The 14,597-nt window shown below is 30.4% G+C and overlaps 1 long non-coding RNA gene across 1 annotated transcript; it reads right to left on the bottom strand.

Moving 5' to 3' along the window:
* Positions 1 to 5,073: 5,073 nt before the first annotated feature.
* On the bottom strand, positions 5,074 to 14,583 carry LOC124352777. Its single transcript, XR_006921536.1, has 2 exons — positions 14,491 to 14,583; positions 5,074 to 5,299 (listed from the first exon to the last, which is right to left on the bottom strand). It is a non-coding gene; the product is annotated as an uncharacterized LOC124352777 (long non-coding RNA).
* Between the last annotated feature and the right edge of the window lie 14 nt (positions 14,584 to 14,597).

Raw genomic sequence — 14,597 nt, 5'->3', positions numbered from 1 at the left:
ATAGCTCCCACGATTTTAGTATAACTTGAACTATTTTAGACCAATGTAGATGAACTCCAATGTCAAAGTTCATAGCTTTCATAAAAAAAACATTTACCTTTTAATCCGATAGGGCCTTATGATTTTATAACGTTGAATTAGTCATATATCATGCAACAGGTACCCATTTGTCAGTGTTCATGATTAAGAGGACCGGAGGGTAAGAGATTATTATTTTAGGTTTTGCACTTCAAATTCAAATTTATTAAATTTCCTTTCTCGTTTGTTTCTTCAAATTGTGTAGTCACGGAGCGAATTGTTTGTTAAATAATGGTAATGTCCAGTCCCTCCGTTTTTTGTTCATTCAACTACTATAAATATACCGTTCCACAATGTCTAAGGAAACCAAATTCAATATCTGACATGTACATATTCACAATTTAGTTCATAAAATAAAATCCAGAATTAATTGATTTATTTGCCTTTTTGCCACAATGTAGAAAGAAGTGTTGTTACTTTTTATGTTTTGATTCTATAAATGTAAACAAATTGAAAATACTGGTTACACAGAGCAGTGGATTACATTTAACATCCACTATCAGTTAATATTTCGCAACTTTTGAGACTAAAATAGGATTTGTAACTGCTTTAGAGACCAGTGGGGCGAAGAATAGGCCTATATTCGTACCAGAGACCCTGAAATGTCCATGTGAAATGTCAGTACAATTCCATGAATAGTTTATGTGTAAAAGCAAAACAAGCAATCAAATGTAATTTCGCATTATAATATTATTAGGATTGCCGCAGGAACAATTTAATTTTACTTTTTGGAAGTACACACATGAAAAAAAAAATACTTACAATTAACTACTGTGATGTTATATTTCTGCAATAACGTAATGTGCAAGTATTGCAGAAGTAGTGTTTGGCCCTTTACACTAATTATGGATGGACATACACAAAAAACTGCCAAATTAGGGATCCTGATAAAGACATGGTCTTCTATGACAGCTAGTATTAAAAACTAAAGCTTTGTTTGCGTAGGTAATAATATAAACTGATAAAATATGGTTCTTTTTTATTCTGCTTGGTTATCGAAACAACGGTTTATAACCACACTCAGTGCTTGAGATCTAACCATTATGTTCATTTTGATTATAAAAATCTATTGCTATATTTTATAATAACTTTTTAAATAGTGAAATTTTCTAGGTAATATGTTATTTCACGCCTACTTTGCGTAACGAATTTGGGGTTGATCAACGGATTCCATTAACTGTATTAACCGATCATTCAGATATACACGCGAGTTGTTATTGAGAGTGTTGCCAACACAGACGTAGCTGTTGAAAGAGGTTATTTATTCTTTCTATAATATGCTTTGTATAAATAAACGTGATACAAACATTCCGAAGAACTTGTGGTAGTCAAATCAATAAGTTTGCAGTAGAGCGCGTTATCTGGCGGTGTTTGTTGTTGATGTGAGAAATAACAAATTGCGAATTATTGTACTTCTGTATTATTTGTAAAGGAAAAGTCAAAATGTGTCTCAGCGCATTCAGGTGGGAAGTGGGACCTTTGTGGCCACTTTGGAAGGTAGCCAAGTACTCAGATTGAGTTTGGCTTTATCTCAAAGTAGTGGTACAGTGTTGATACAAGTTATATTCATAAATGTTAATTATACGAAAAGTTGTTTTGGCAGACTGCAGACTTTGGGTCATAACATTTCACTAATAAGACAATTGCAACTAGGTTGTTAAAATCTGCAAAAGTAATGTTGGAAGGTGAACAAAGTAATCATGAGTACTACAGGAATCGTTATGAGATTTGGCAACCCTTTTGGATACCGTAATCTACTGGATGGTGGAATCAGAACGATAAATTTAGCATCAGTTAACAGTGTCCATAAAAATATCACAATAAATCTGGTTTCTTGTACGTTTCAACGCTGAGGTTTTGTGCTTTGTTACTGTATTAAAAATACTTTGCACTGATTAAAATTTGAACTGTATTGTTACAAAAATAATTGATTATAACCTAATAAATAAAATAAAAAAAAAATTAAATACTAATAATATACTTGTGCCAGATGTGGTGCTGTAGAACTCCAGGTTTATATTATTTATTATTGGCATAAATCAGGGTATAATGGAGTTCAAAATTCATATTTTGAGAAATATCCAACAAACTGTCAATTACAGTGACAGTATAGTATATCAACTGTTATAAACCGAACTTCAATAGTAAAAGAAAGAGATAATTATTAGAATGAGTAGAGAAATTTATGCAAATTGGCTCGTTTTAAGGTTATTGTAATTATATATTACAGTTATCGCAGAACGGAAGATGCTAAATTTAAAAAATTGTTACACTGTTCTCATGTATATGCGTGAGTAATAATTTTTATGATTTTCTAGTTGCTTTCTATTACCTTAGATTAATAACATCGTTTCTAACTTATAAATTTACCTATATTTATACAATGACCCATTTTTAATAGGCTTTTCCAGTAAAAACAATTTTAGTTTAGCGAAGCTTATCACTTGTGGGGCTGGAAAACTTCCGTTTTGTCTACCTAAAATATGAAGTGGTCTGTAGACTTGAAATTTCACATGAAGATTCATTTATACATTTAGAAATAAATTTATAATTTATATAGATATAGAAAATTAAATACTGTCTTTTTATATTTATTTACAAATATAGTTCAATTTACACAATACATTATAGTAAATATAAATGTCCTATAAACATAAATAGTACATAAATGTAGTCCTTTGTAGTAAATCAATCACTTACTTGTTTTATTTAAATATTAAATTTCTTACATATTTCAGGATAGAAACACTAAAAACTAATTTTTATGAAACGTAGATCCTATCTGAAACACCCTTCCATTTTACTTAACGTTTTATTTCCTTATTATTTCGGGGTTTTAGCTTTTTAAAAAATGTGCGCGATAATACTCTAAACAGCAGAGTTAATAATGCTTATTAACAAAGCTTGATAGAGTGGTGTCCGAAAATCACAACTAGGTAGGAAGTTTCGACCAAATATGATGCTTTATTATTCTTAATATTGAGTTCTTAATGAGTCCAAACATTCATTTGAGTACAGATATTGTAGTTGCATAGAGGATTGTGCTTGTGCTTATGGATTAGAACGAGTGACAGATCTCGGAATCAAAGCATAACTGAGTCGATAATGGCACATGTCACTACATGGATGGGATTAGGCTAAGTGTTAGCAAATATTTTTACATTGATCTTATGGGTAGTCGTGATGACAACAATAAAATAGCAAAATGTTAAGAAAAGTGAGTAGAACTATATGATATTTTAACAAGTAATATATTATTAACACATGTAGATTATTTGCAGTGAAACGAAAGATCAATATTCATTGTTAAAATTCGGTGACAAGATCTGATTTAGCGCACTTCTGCGTTGTTGTACCCTCCCTACCTCACCGGAACTTTTCTTATTAAACACGGCTATAAAGCTTAACTCAATAAACAAAAATGTGAACGGATCATGTGAAAAATCACGATGAAGGTCACTCGTAGATTTTAAATTTAACACGAACCTAATTTCTACTCACACAAGATTGAATGATATCAAATGGTGCATTTACATTTTACGACCATGGAATTTGGCTGAGCTTCATTTAAGCACTTAGTAGGATGACACACATTTTCTGTATAATGTACGTTAGTAGGATGACACACATTTTCTGTATAATGTACGTTAGTAGGATGACACACATTTTCTGTATAATGTACGTTAGTAGGATGACACACATTTTCTGTATAATGTACGTTAGTAGGATGACACACATTTTCTGTATAATGTACGTTAGTAGGATGACCCACATTTTCTGTATAATGTACGTACGTTTATGCCTATCTGACGGCAGGAAAATCTCGAAAACGAAAAGGCTATAGGCTTGAAGTTTTGGATACACTTATAGTGAAGTCCGTTACGCACCACGTGGTGTGGCGTCCTTCTACCTGTTATACTCGTATATACTTGTTATAGCATAATAGTACTTATATACTTATCAACTGTTATAAACCGAATTTCAATAGTAAAAGAAAGAGATAATTATTAGAATGAGTAGGTAAATTTATGCAAATTGGCTCGTTTTAAGGTTATTGTAATTATATATTACTTTGCAATAGATAGGGCTTATGGACAGGCTTATGGAGGTCTGAGTATTTTATATCTTTGTTTTTTCGGTTGACCGCCTTTGTTAAGCCGAATATTAATAAAAATGCCCTCAGATTAATTTACTACTGCAAATTAACTACCTTGCTTCTACAATTCTACAAATAGTAAAGGGTAGTATTTAACACCTGCGAGACTGTCGTGTGTTCATGTCACAGAAAGTAGCAAGTGTTTTATTGATTTTATAATAACATTAATATAAATATTTTAATATTTTTAAAATTCAAATTTCTTCCCAATCTGCTGGAGTTTGGAACTTTGTTTTAACATTAGCTGGCAGCTTGATAATCAATACTAAAATATTGTATTCAGTTTAAGTATTGGTATTGACATTCAATACTTACTAAAAATATATGCTAATAAATCAGGAAATACTAATAAGTGTAACAAAGTAAAACTAAAGGAAATAAATAAAAGTAAATAATGTTTTGATTTTATAAATACTCCAACATATTGGCGAAACACTATACTACTCATGCAGTCACTTTTGAAATAAATTAACAAATTGAACATGCATGCTAAAGCATTTAAATAATTATTAATGTAAAAAATTTTATCCAGAGAAACTGAAAGTAACTTACTATATATAATGGGAAACCCTTGCAGCCTACCCATTCTGTAATACACAATAGTATTGCCAACTTGTAATAGACAGACAATTGTTCTATGTAATATATTTATCTCACTTTCAAAGAACAATTTCAAAGAACCATCCTTCTTGGTGGGGTATTAATTTCCAAGATCCAGATTTAGAAGCATCACTAACATTTTGCCAATTTAAACGAATGAATTAAGATGGGTGGTAATTCACCCGGGTCTAGATCGATAACCAACTGTACCTATTAGAATGGGTAAAATAGAATACGAGTAAAAATAACACAGTATTTATTTGTAGTACAACATTTAATTTAAATTTGACTTAAGTTAACTATAGAGCCGTTGCATGTAGACGAGCTGATGAAGCCTTGCACAGGCGAGGTCAGCCCCGCTGTTTACACACATCACCACGACACGAGAGCGGGCTTTATGACACAGTGTTATTGCACTCTGCTCAGAGCTTCATGCTGTGTGATCACCACTCTTATCCCGGCACACTGTGAGGACAAAGTGTGAATCATTATAACCAAAACATGTGTATATTTATACAAGTAGTCGTATTTTACATTAAATAAATTTATTTTACAAATGCAATAATTAATTGTATTAATTTAACGCTTAAAAAAACTTTGTAAAAGTCTGTTACTGTGAGCTCTGGTTGTATTAAATGTTTGTATAGTTAATAATTTTTGTTTATTTGGTTTATGTTTCTATCTTTAGTTTTACAGTTAGTTTTTAAAAAAATAGTTACAAATTATCGACTTTCGCTTACAACGCGTTCTTGCACTCAGATAGTCTCGATGGATCATTAATATTGAATTACAAATCATCTTTAGTTTTAAAAAGTACACTAGGAAACTACGTGTACTTTTTTCGTGGTTCGATGAGGTAGCAGGTAATATTTCAAGTCCATAGCTAATTTCATTAGGCTACTGTGTTAATATAAAAAATGTTAAAATATCATATGATTGCATTCAGTTTGTTTAAAAATTGATTTATTCTGCGATTACCCCGATTATACCCATAAGACCAATGTGAAAATGTTCGCTAACGCTCAGTCAAATCCCATGGAGTGACATGCACCATAATTGAATTCGGCATTGCTTATGTGGAAATGCAACGAATGTGGTAATAAATTACTATCGGAAATTTTGTAAAGTTACATTTTCTTGAGTTTAGAAATAATTTTGAAGATTAAATACTGTATCTTTTCGTTTTTATTTAAGACAATATATTTGAAGAATAATTTAATTCTCTGCCATTAGTTACTCTGGCCGACAGACAAAAAGAAAAAAAAAAAAAAAAAAAAAAAACAGAGAGACAGAAATAAAACCATCCTATCACCTCAGTACATTATTAATATTATAATACCTGAAAATATTATTAACTTTTGATACAGAGTATAGCGACTTAACAAGAGGTTGGTTGGACTATACAGTGGAGTGGCGTATATTTAAAAGAAATTCCCTGAAAATTTCCCAAATGTCGTGGATTGGATCTAATTTCAAATTTAAGTTATAGATCCTGAGATCTCCCACTCGATCTAATCTACAAGGGGAACCAAAATCTTCTATGCAACTACAATCTCTATTCTCAGAATGGACGTTTGATCTAATTTAGAAAGCAACTCAGAATAAAGATTAAAAAAGCATCATGTCGTGTCTAAATCTCCTGCAAAATTGTGGTTTCGGGTACCACTCTTTCAAACTTTGTTAATAAGCATTATATTAAAAATCTGTTTAAAATAATATCGCGTACATTTACTACAAAATTAAAATACTTCATAATAATAAGTAAATAAAAACATTATTTACTTACTACGCAAAATAAGTAAAAAGTAAAATAGAAGGGAGTTTCTGTTTATATCTACGTTCATCCAAATTAATTTGAAATGTTTCTGTCCTAAAATCTGTAGGAAATTTAAAATTTAAATAAGATGAGTAAGTTTACTACAACTTACTACATTTATATCATACTCATACTACATCATATTTAATACAGTATATTGAGTAAAGTGAAGTATATTTTTTTAATACGTATAAAATGACTGACCTAAACGTATACGTATGTAATTTTATGACCTAAATCTATACATGGGTAACGTAACGCAGATCCCGTTTGTTATTATTGCAAGAAAGCACGAGTTTATCCTTCAATAGAATGAATTTTTAAAGATATACGGCATCAAGTAATTGTAATGCTGCTGACGTAAAACAAACAAATAAAACTTGAATAATGTGCTCATGGACCGAAACGGGGGTAAAATATTATGTTTGGTTTTGTTTCATGCCGACAAACGTTTATTGTTTGTAAATAAAGTCTGTTGATAACATAGTTACCAACTGAAAATCGGTTATTTTGATCGGTTTCCATGAAAACATTCTATTTAAATAATTGTATCCTTTTTAGATCCGCTAATTTAAATTATTTCCGTACAGTAAGAACGAAAAAGCAGGGAGTATTTGAGTTAGTTATAATCATGTTTTATAGCAAACAGTTGGAATGTTTAGCTATAATTCAGGGGTTTTAGAGCTGCATTTTGTATTATTTGCATAGTTCCAGTTAAACCGAGAGCATAATAAATGGTAAAGAAATGTATCTGAAATCTTATCATCGACATATAAACTACCGTATAATAAAAAATATGAACAATTTAAGCAAGCCTTATTTATATCTCTACATAAATGATTACTTTCAATAATTTGTTTTGACTATTTTTTATTGTTATGGGGAAAAATATATGTAAATGTAAAATATAAAATTTGTTAAAGTTTGGCTTTATACAAATATGTTGGTATGGTATCTTTAGGAACATTTTACATCGTATAAACTACGTTTGGTTATGAAATGCAATTATCTAGTAAAAATCTTTTTGAAACTCCAGTAGTATTGTAGTAGTTGATAAACTAGCCAGTAGGAGGAGTGCCATTGTTGAAAAATTAAAATACACAAAATAAAATTAAATTTATTATAACAGTGATCATTTATATTTTTCACAGTTGGACCACACCAATGGTCTAATTCAAATATAATATTTTACATTGATCCATTTTGTGAATAATAAATAAAAAACTATAAAAACGTGCCTTATATTATGGCAGAAAAAGAAGATTGGAAGAGTAAAGAATCGATGATATTCTGCGTCAAGAAACAACACAAAAAGACAAATAGTACTGTAATTATTTTTTCCCTCAGACGTATAATTTGAATAGAAAAAAAATCATGTATGACTAAAATTTTTCGGCCAGTTTTCCATACCTTAGCTGCTTATTTAGATTGTAATAAGTAGCCTATTTTGCGTGTAGTATAAGAGTGAATAAATACCTAGATAAGTTTTTATAATTATGTAATATTTAGTTTTGCCTTTAAAATATTATTTTTAAAATAGTTTAAATTAATGTTAAAGTCATTTACTGATGTTTTGTTAAATGTTTAATACGTATAGCCTATTTAGTCATCATTAAATAGTACAGGCTGTATAATTTGATAAAGCATTTTTTAAAACCTTAAAGAAAGAAAATAAATTTTAATCATGGATGGAACGCAATTTATTTTGTCTAATTTTGATTATATTTATTAGTCTAATTTATGAATAACAACATTTATAATGTGATATTATTTAATAAGAATCTAATAACCACAATCTTAAATTTAAACTTTAATTTTACATCAAAATCTGTACTATATTTTCAGGATCAGGATGTACTTAAGAAATTATCTACCCGTAGTAGTAATATTTTGGAGCCCCCAAAAACCTCAATTTCATTAGCTCATTACAAAGACAATTCAAGTATTACACTATTTACATATAGTGTTGAAACAATTTAGATACAATACACATTGATTCCGAATCACTAAAAGTTTATAGAGTTTAATGTAAGACACGTAAGAAATTATAAATACTCCTGTTATTTGAAAAGAACTGTAGCTGTGTAAAGCAGTGAGGCAGATTGCAAAGCAAGTTACTAAGCAACGCTGATTATGTTTCATACTTTCGGATCGCAAACTATATTTAGTACCAAACGTTGGCATGTATCTCTTTCTGCTCTTTTTTGTATAAAGATGAGGTTGGATTGTATTTAAAACTGTATAAGCTAATTTGTGACCCTCCCTATAATTTTCTGCTTTAAGCTGGATATTTAAGTACATTTGTGGCGTTCTTATAAATAAACATTGTACTACAAAGGTTCTACAAGATTTTGAAACTCTATTAATGTTCTTGGTCTAAAAAGCAAACTAGGGTTAAATGGCTCTCAAATTTTTTCTTTATACCCCATTAAGTGGAAAATGTTGTGTGAGCAAAAAATGCTCAAAAATTGTTGTTAAAAGTTAATTTAAAATAAAAAAAAACTGAAATCCTATACAAATGAAATCCACTCCAATGTAACGAAATTCTTTGATCAAAAATAATGTGCTATGATGAAATAATGGATAAGCAGATACAGTAAATTGGATTTTGGATAACTGTAACTCTCGGTTCATGAGTGCAATTAGTTAAGGACCCGTAACAGTCAAGTCTGATCATATTGTTCACGCACAGCTTAACACTGCAAGTTAAACTTTACCAAATCTCGTTTAGACCTTAACTTGCTCTTGCAACTTTGGCTCATGGACTTAACTTGCCAATCTGGTTAGTGAGGTTGCCTTGTGGTAGCCTTGAGTAGTATTGAAATTCAACTATCTAAACTTTACTCTATCTTGAATTACCAAAACACGAATATTTTTATTACCAATATAGATATTGAGAATATGAAGAGTTATATTTGCGCATATGTTAAAATTTGTAAGACACAAACTTCGTTGGGTAAATTAGACTTCCAAGTAGTATTTGTTCGTAGTCGTGTTGTGTGCAACGATTTTATTATTTAAAAAATGTGACCGTGAATGATGGAAATTATGGTATTGACATTAAAAAAATAAATGTATTCATTAAATATTAACCTAAATAAATAAAAATTATATGCCCATCTCACTTATTCACTTATCCAAATAAGATCACTTGAGTTTCAGGACCCAATATCTGATCATCAGTTAAACTATATTAAAAATGTTGTCTTAGGTCGAGGAGCTATATTAAAATGGTTTTAAAGGTATTACACTACAAAATTATATCCTTCTCAATAAAAATAAAAATTTGTCTCGAACATGCAAAAGAGTCAAATCTGTCTTTTACATGTACAAAAGCGGATACGTGTAATTTTATTTACACAGCTAAAAATAATACTTGGAACTTGTGTTTGTACGCTTTAAAAGATGAATGTTGATGCATGATGAATGTTGTTCATCATTATGGAATGTTGCACAATCTCTTTTGTTAATGCTTATAGATATATTTACGTTAATGATTCTTCTTTATCAAACACACACACACACACACACACACACACACACACACACACACACACACACACACACACACACACACACACACACACACACACACACACACACACAATTTATATTGACTTATGATATTTGTTATTTATATTACTTATAGTATTGTCATTGGTTGTATACGCTGTCACTTTTTTTACTTGGATGTCTCTCATGCACTATTGTTTAATTAATGTTGTTGCCTGCGGCCATCAGTGTAATTTTTTCTAACATTGAATGTATATTGTAATGTATGTACTTGCATGTAATGGTTTTCCATTAAATAAAACACAATTTATTATTTTATGTAATTACGTATCACATTGAGGATAGCCAGTATTCTAACTTTAAAATATCAACCTGGAGTATCTGTATGGAAGCTGTAAAAGCACATTTTGTTGCAATATGTTTAAGTACAGATAAAATAATTTACATTACACAATAGTCTTTCCTATAATTGTCCTGTATATTTAAATCGACTATTGAACTGTTAAAAGTCTGAGAAAGAAAAATTAATTGTAATGATGGCATCCTTCCGCAGTTACTCTCAACCAAAGAATACAAAATATATCAAATTCAGCTATATACTAATTGATTGTAGCTATTCTATTATCGAGCTAAGGTCTATAAAACGGAAATAAATTGACACAGTTGTTTGTAAAGTTTTGTTTTAACTCCTTGCGTTACCCACTGTTCTCATATGTGGCTAACTATACAACGAAAACAGCCGTAATGGCAACTTTGTAAAGAAAAGTTCAGTATTATATTTTGTTGCTAGCAAATTTACTGTGACTTCAGTGCAGTGTGATTATCGTCGAGTGTTTCATGAACATCCTTCTGAAAGACGCAGTATTTATTGAAGGGATAACACGTTTAAGGAAACAGGCAGCTTATTCGACAAAACGCGGACAAGTAGGCTATAAACAGGAGATCCAACCGTCGAACACATTCAAGACCGTTTTGTAATAAGTCCAAAAAGTCTGAGCGGTAACGTGGACGTGAGTTTAATGCCCTAAGTATACAGTTCACAAAGTTTTTATGAAAAGACTTAAATTTAGTGGTTAATAACCTGAAATAAATAACGGTTTAAGCCAAATGACAAATTAAAAAGGTATGACTTTGCTGTTGTTATTTTGGACAGATCCAAAATAACATTTTGGATCAATAACAGATCCAGAGATCAACATTTTGTAAACCAAATTGTTTTTAGTGTTGAGGCTACTTTTCACTTGCCTGGAAATATGCACCATCATAACGTACGTACGTTACGAATATATATGTATGAATATATATACGAATACATGTTTAATACGAATATTAAACACTTAAAGAAACGAATCAGAGCTGTGTGCAGTGACTGTTGATAAGTCAAGAAGTGATCAGAAATCCTGATAAGTATATGGGAGGAAAAAAAAGTTCGCTTGGGCGTCTACCGGTCTATTCCATGCTCATTTTGAGCTTATATAAATGTATTAAGTATTCTTTAATCCTATGTAAATATAATTTTTGTGCTGCATATACCTTTTTATAAATAAAAAGTGTGACGTGACATTTGTACTTTATATACAATATAAATGATATAGAAATAATTTATATTTTTATACTTTAAATAATATTTTTGTAAAGATTCACATATTAATAATGACAGATTAATTATTTTGGAATTTCAATTTATTCAGTCAACTGAACATGAAATATACAAAACGTACCAATTATAATGTTAGTGTACTAGCATATATAATACATATATATTCAGAACTTTGTAACTCACGTCGGTAGTTTACATGATGTTGTGCTAGTAGTGGGTCGAAATTGACCTCGTGGGCTTATACGGGTTGTGCCTTGAAGTTAATGTTGAAACTGTCTATTCAGTCACGTCGAAAGGAAGTGGTTAGTAAACTTGTAGGGCAGCTGAAGGGTTCAGTCTATTTACAGCTCGACTCTGTTGGGAAACTAATGTTTCATATTACAGCACAAGTTGGAATAGCTGTAAAGTTGAGTGAGTAATGTTAATGTATTACTATTGATTTATTGACACAAGTAGGGAACTTTTGAATTAATTATTTGATACACTTATCAGATAATTAAGTTCGGCTTTGTCCAATTGAACTTCGCCCTTTGAGTGAAGAAAGTGGAGACTCCTACAAGTGCCAGGTACAAAATAAAGCTTCCTCAGGAAATCTGCCGTGGGTGCTTCAAGTGTACATCCTCTTTATTGTCGATGAGTTACTTCCTTTGTCGCTCCAGTTCTGAGAGACGTTGCCACCTTTTGTTCGTTTACATATATTTTTAATTTACTTATTTTTGTTATATATTATAGATTGTTAATTGTTCTTCATTAATGTGGTAACACAATTATGTTGATTTATTATTTAAATTGAAAATTTTCTCTTTTATACAGTACGAATTCAAATAATTAAGTACTGAGTAACATTCCTAAACAATCTTTTATCGAAATAAATATTCTTATACTGTCTCACCTGATTAAAAAAGTCATTCTAAATGAAGATATATTAAAATAATAACAACTAGGCAATTAAAAAAAATATTAGAATTAGGAATGCCTGTTTCATCCACTGTAACACAAAAATTGAAGCTAAAGTAACGTGCCGATAATTAATATTATAATTAGAGATTTGTAGATAGTATGGCATATCATGATAACCAAAACTACCAAACCTAGTTTACGCCTACAAGTCAATGATGCTTACTTGTTTCCTGTATTTATAGATCTTAATCCACACTTAAAAACTACAAATGGAGACGTTTTTATTTGGAAATAATTAACCTAGAAATTAACATTAAATGATATTTTGCGTGGCATTATTATATAATATATTTATTTAAATATATAATATTTTACCACATCTCAAATTGGTTAGAACTGAGAAAGGATTTTGAGAGAGCAATGAGATAATGAGTTTGGGTTTTTATTAGTTTGTAAAATATAATTACTTTGAGATTTTAGGCCATATATACTTGCAGAGTACGTATGTAGCTTCATATATATTTATATCACATATCTGGCGTTCGCTTAGGCTAAGTAAAAGTGTTATCTTACAAATATGTTATCAAATAAAAATACTTAATATTTCTTAAAAGCCTACAAAATTAGCTACCTTACTTTTTGTTTGAATTACAGTATTTAAAAAAATATCTGTAGGAGTAACTGTAGTGGTATATCGCTGTACGCAGTGGAGCCTCCTCTGCCATACCAATTACCTAGTTGAGACGTCACTTCGTGATCGTTTTTACATTGATTTTATAGCATGACGGCAACGAGAATATTGCAGTATAAATACATTTGTAAATAAGCTGAGTACAATCAAGTGAGATTTTAACAAGTGACTTAATAACACAATATGTTATTTCATGCTATAGACATGAAATATTGCATGCACCTCAGCGAAGCCTGTTACGCGATACGTACAGTAGTTATGGCATGTACAGGGCGAGGCAGACCACCCGTCCGCGATGTATAACGGCACACCGAAAAAACCAACCTTCTTCGTCTCAACGAAAACCCCCAAATTTGTATTTCGACTCCAAAGACTTCGGCTAAATAATTACTAAAATGCAAAAATACCCTAAAATGGCACTTTTGTGGGGAGGGGGGTCATTGTAATTGTTTTAAACATTTTGAAACGTAAAGATAGGTCGAGCCGTACAACATTTTAAAGGTCCGTATTCACTGATAATTTTGAAAAAGGTTTTAATGTATTTAGCATATTGTATACACGGTGCTCCATAATTTCTAAGTTGTACAGTATCACAGTTCTTTTACTACTACGACGATAAAAAAAATTTAGCAAATCCAAATTTTTATACAAAGTTACTAAAGGTATAAAAGAATATTTATAGTTGTCACTTTTCAGTACATTTCCAACTTTTAAAAATAGTTTAAATTTAGGTTATTTCAAACTTGTAAAATTTAAACAATTCAAATAACAAGGTATAATTTTCATTACACTTACAATAAACTAAATTTTTTAGTACAACAAACATTATCTTGAAAACTAATCTTTTCTATTTAGTCTGGCTTTATCTTTGATGGTTGAGAAATGGAACTAATTTAACTTTAAAATGAGGTACGGTTTGAAGAACATTTACATTTGAAAATATTTTTAAAATGACCCCTACTTCTAGAGTGCCATTTTGGAGTATTTTTGGTATTTAAAACTATTTTCCGGTAGACTCTGTCTGCCTGCCTATTTGGCTAAATACATCCCGAGCATTAAATAAGTTATAGATTTGAGATTTTGGAAGCAACTTCAGCGAAATTTGTTTAGTGACAAGTGCTGTGGTGTACTCCTACCTTGTATATATATTCACTCAAGAAGGAGACTAAGATACAAAAAGTTTGAAATGTTGTCATATCTGATGCAGATGCTCTATGGAGTTAAAAATCCCCATCTATTATAA

The sequence above is a fragment of the Homalodisca vitripennis genome, chromosome 1 (assembly GCF_021130785.1).
Source record: "Homalodisca vitripennis isolate AUS2020 chromosome 1, UT_GWSS_2.1, whole genome shotgun sequence".
NCBI lineage: Eukaryota > Metazoa > Arthropoda > Insecta > Hemiptera > Cicadellidae > Homalodisca > Homalodisca vitripennis.
The sequence above is the reverse complement of the archived record's forward strand: the minus strand, read 5'-3'. Positions and strand labels throughout refer to the sequence as shown.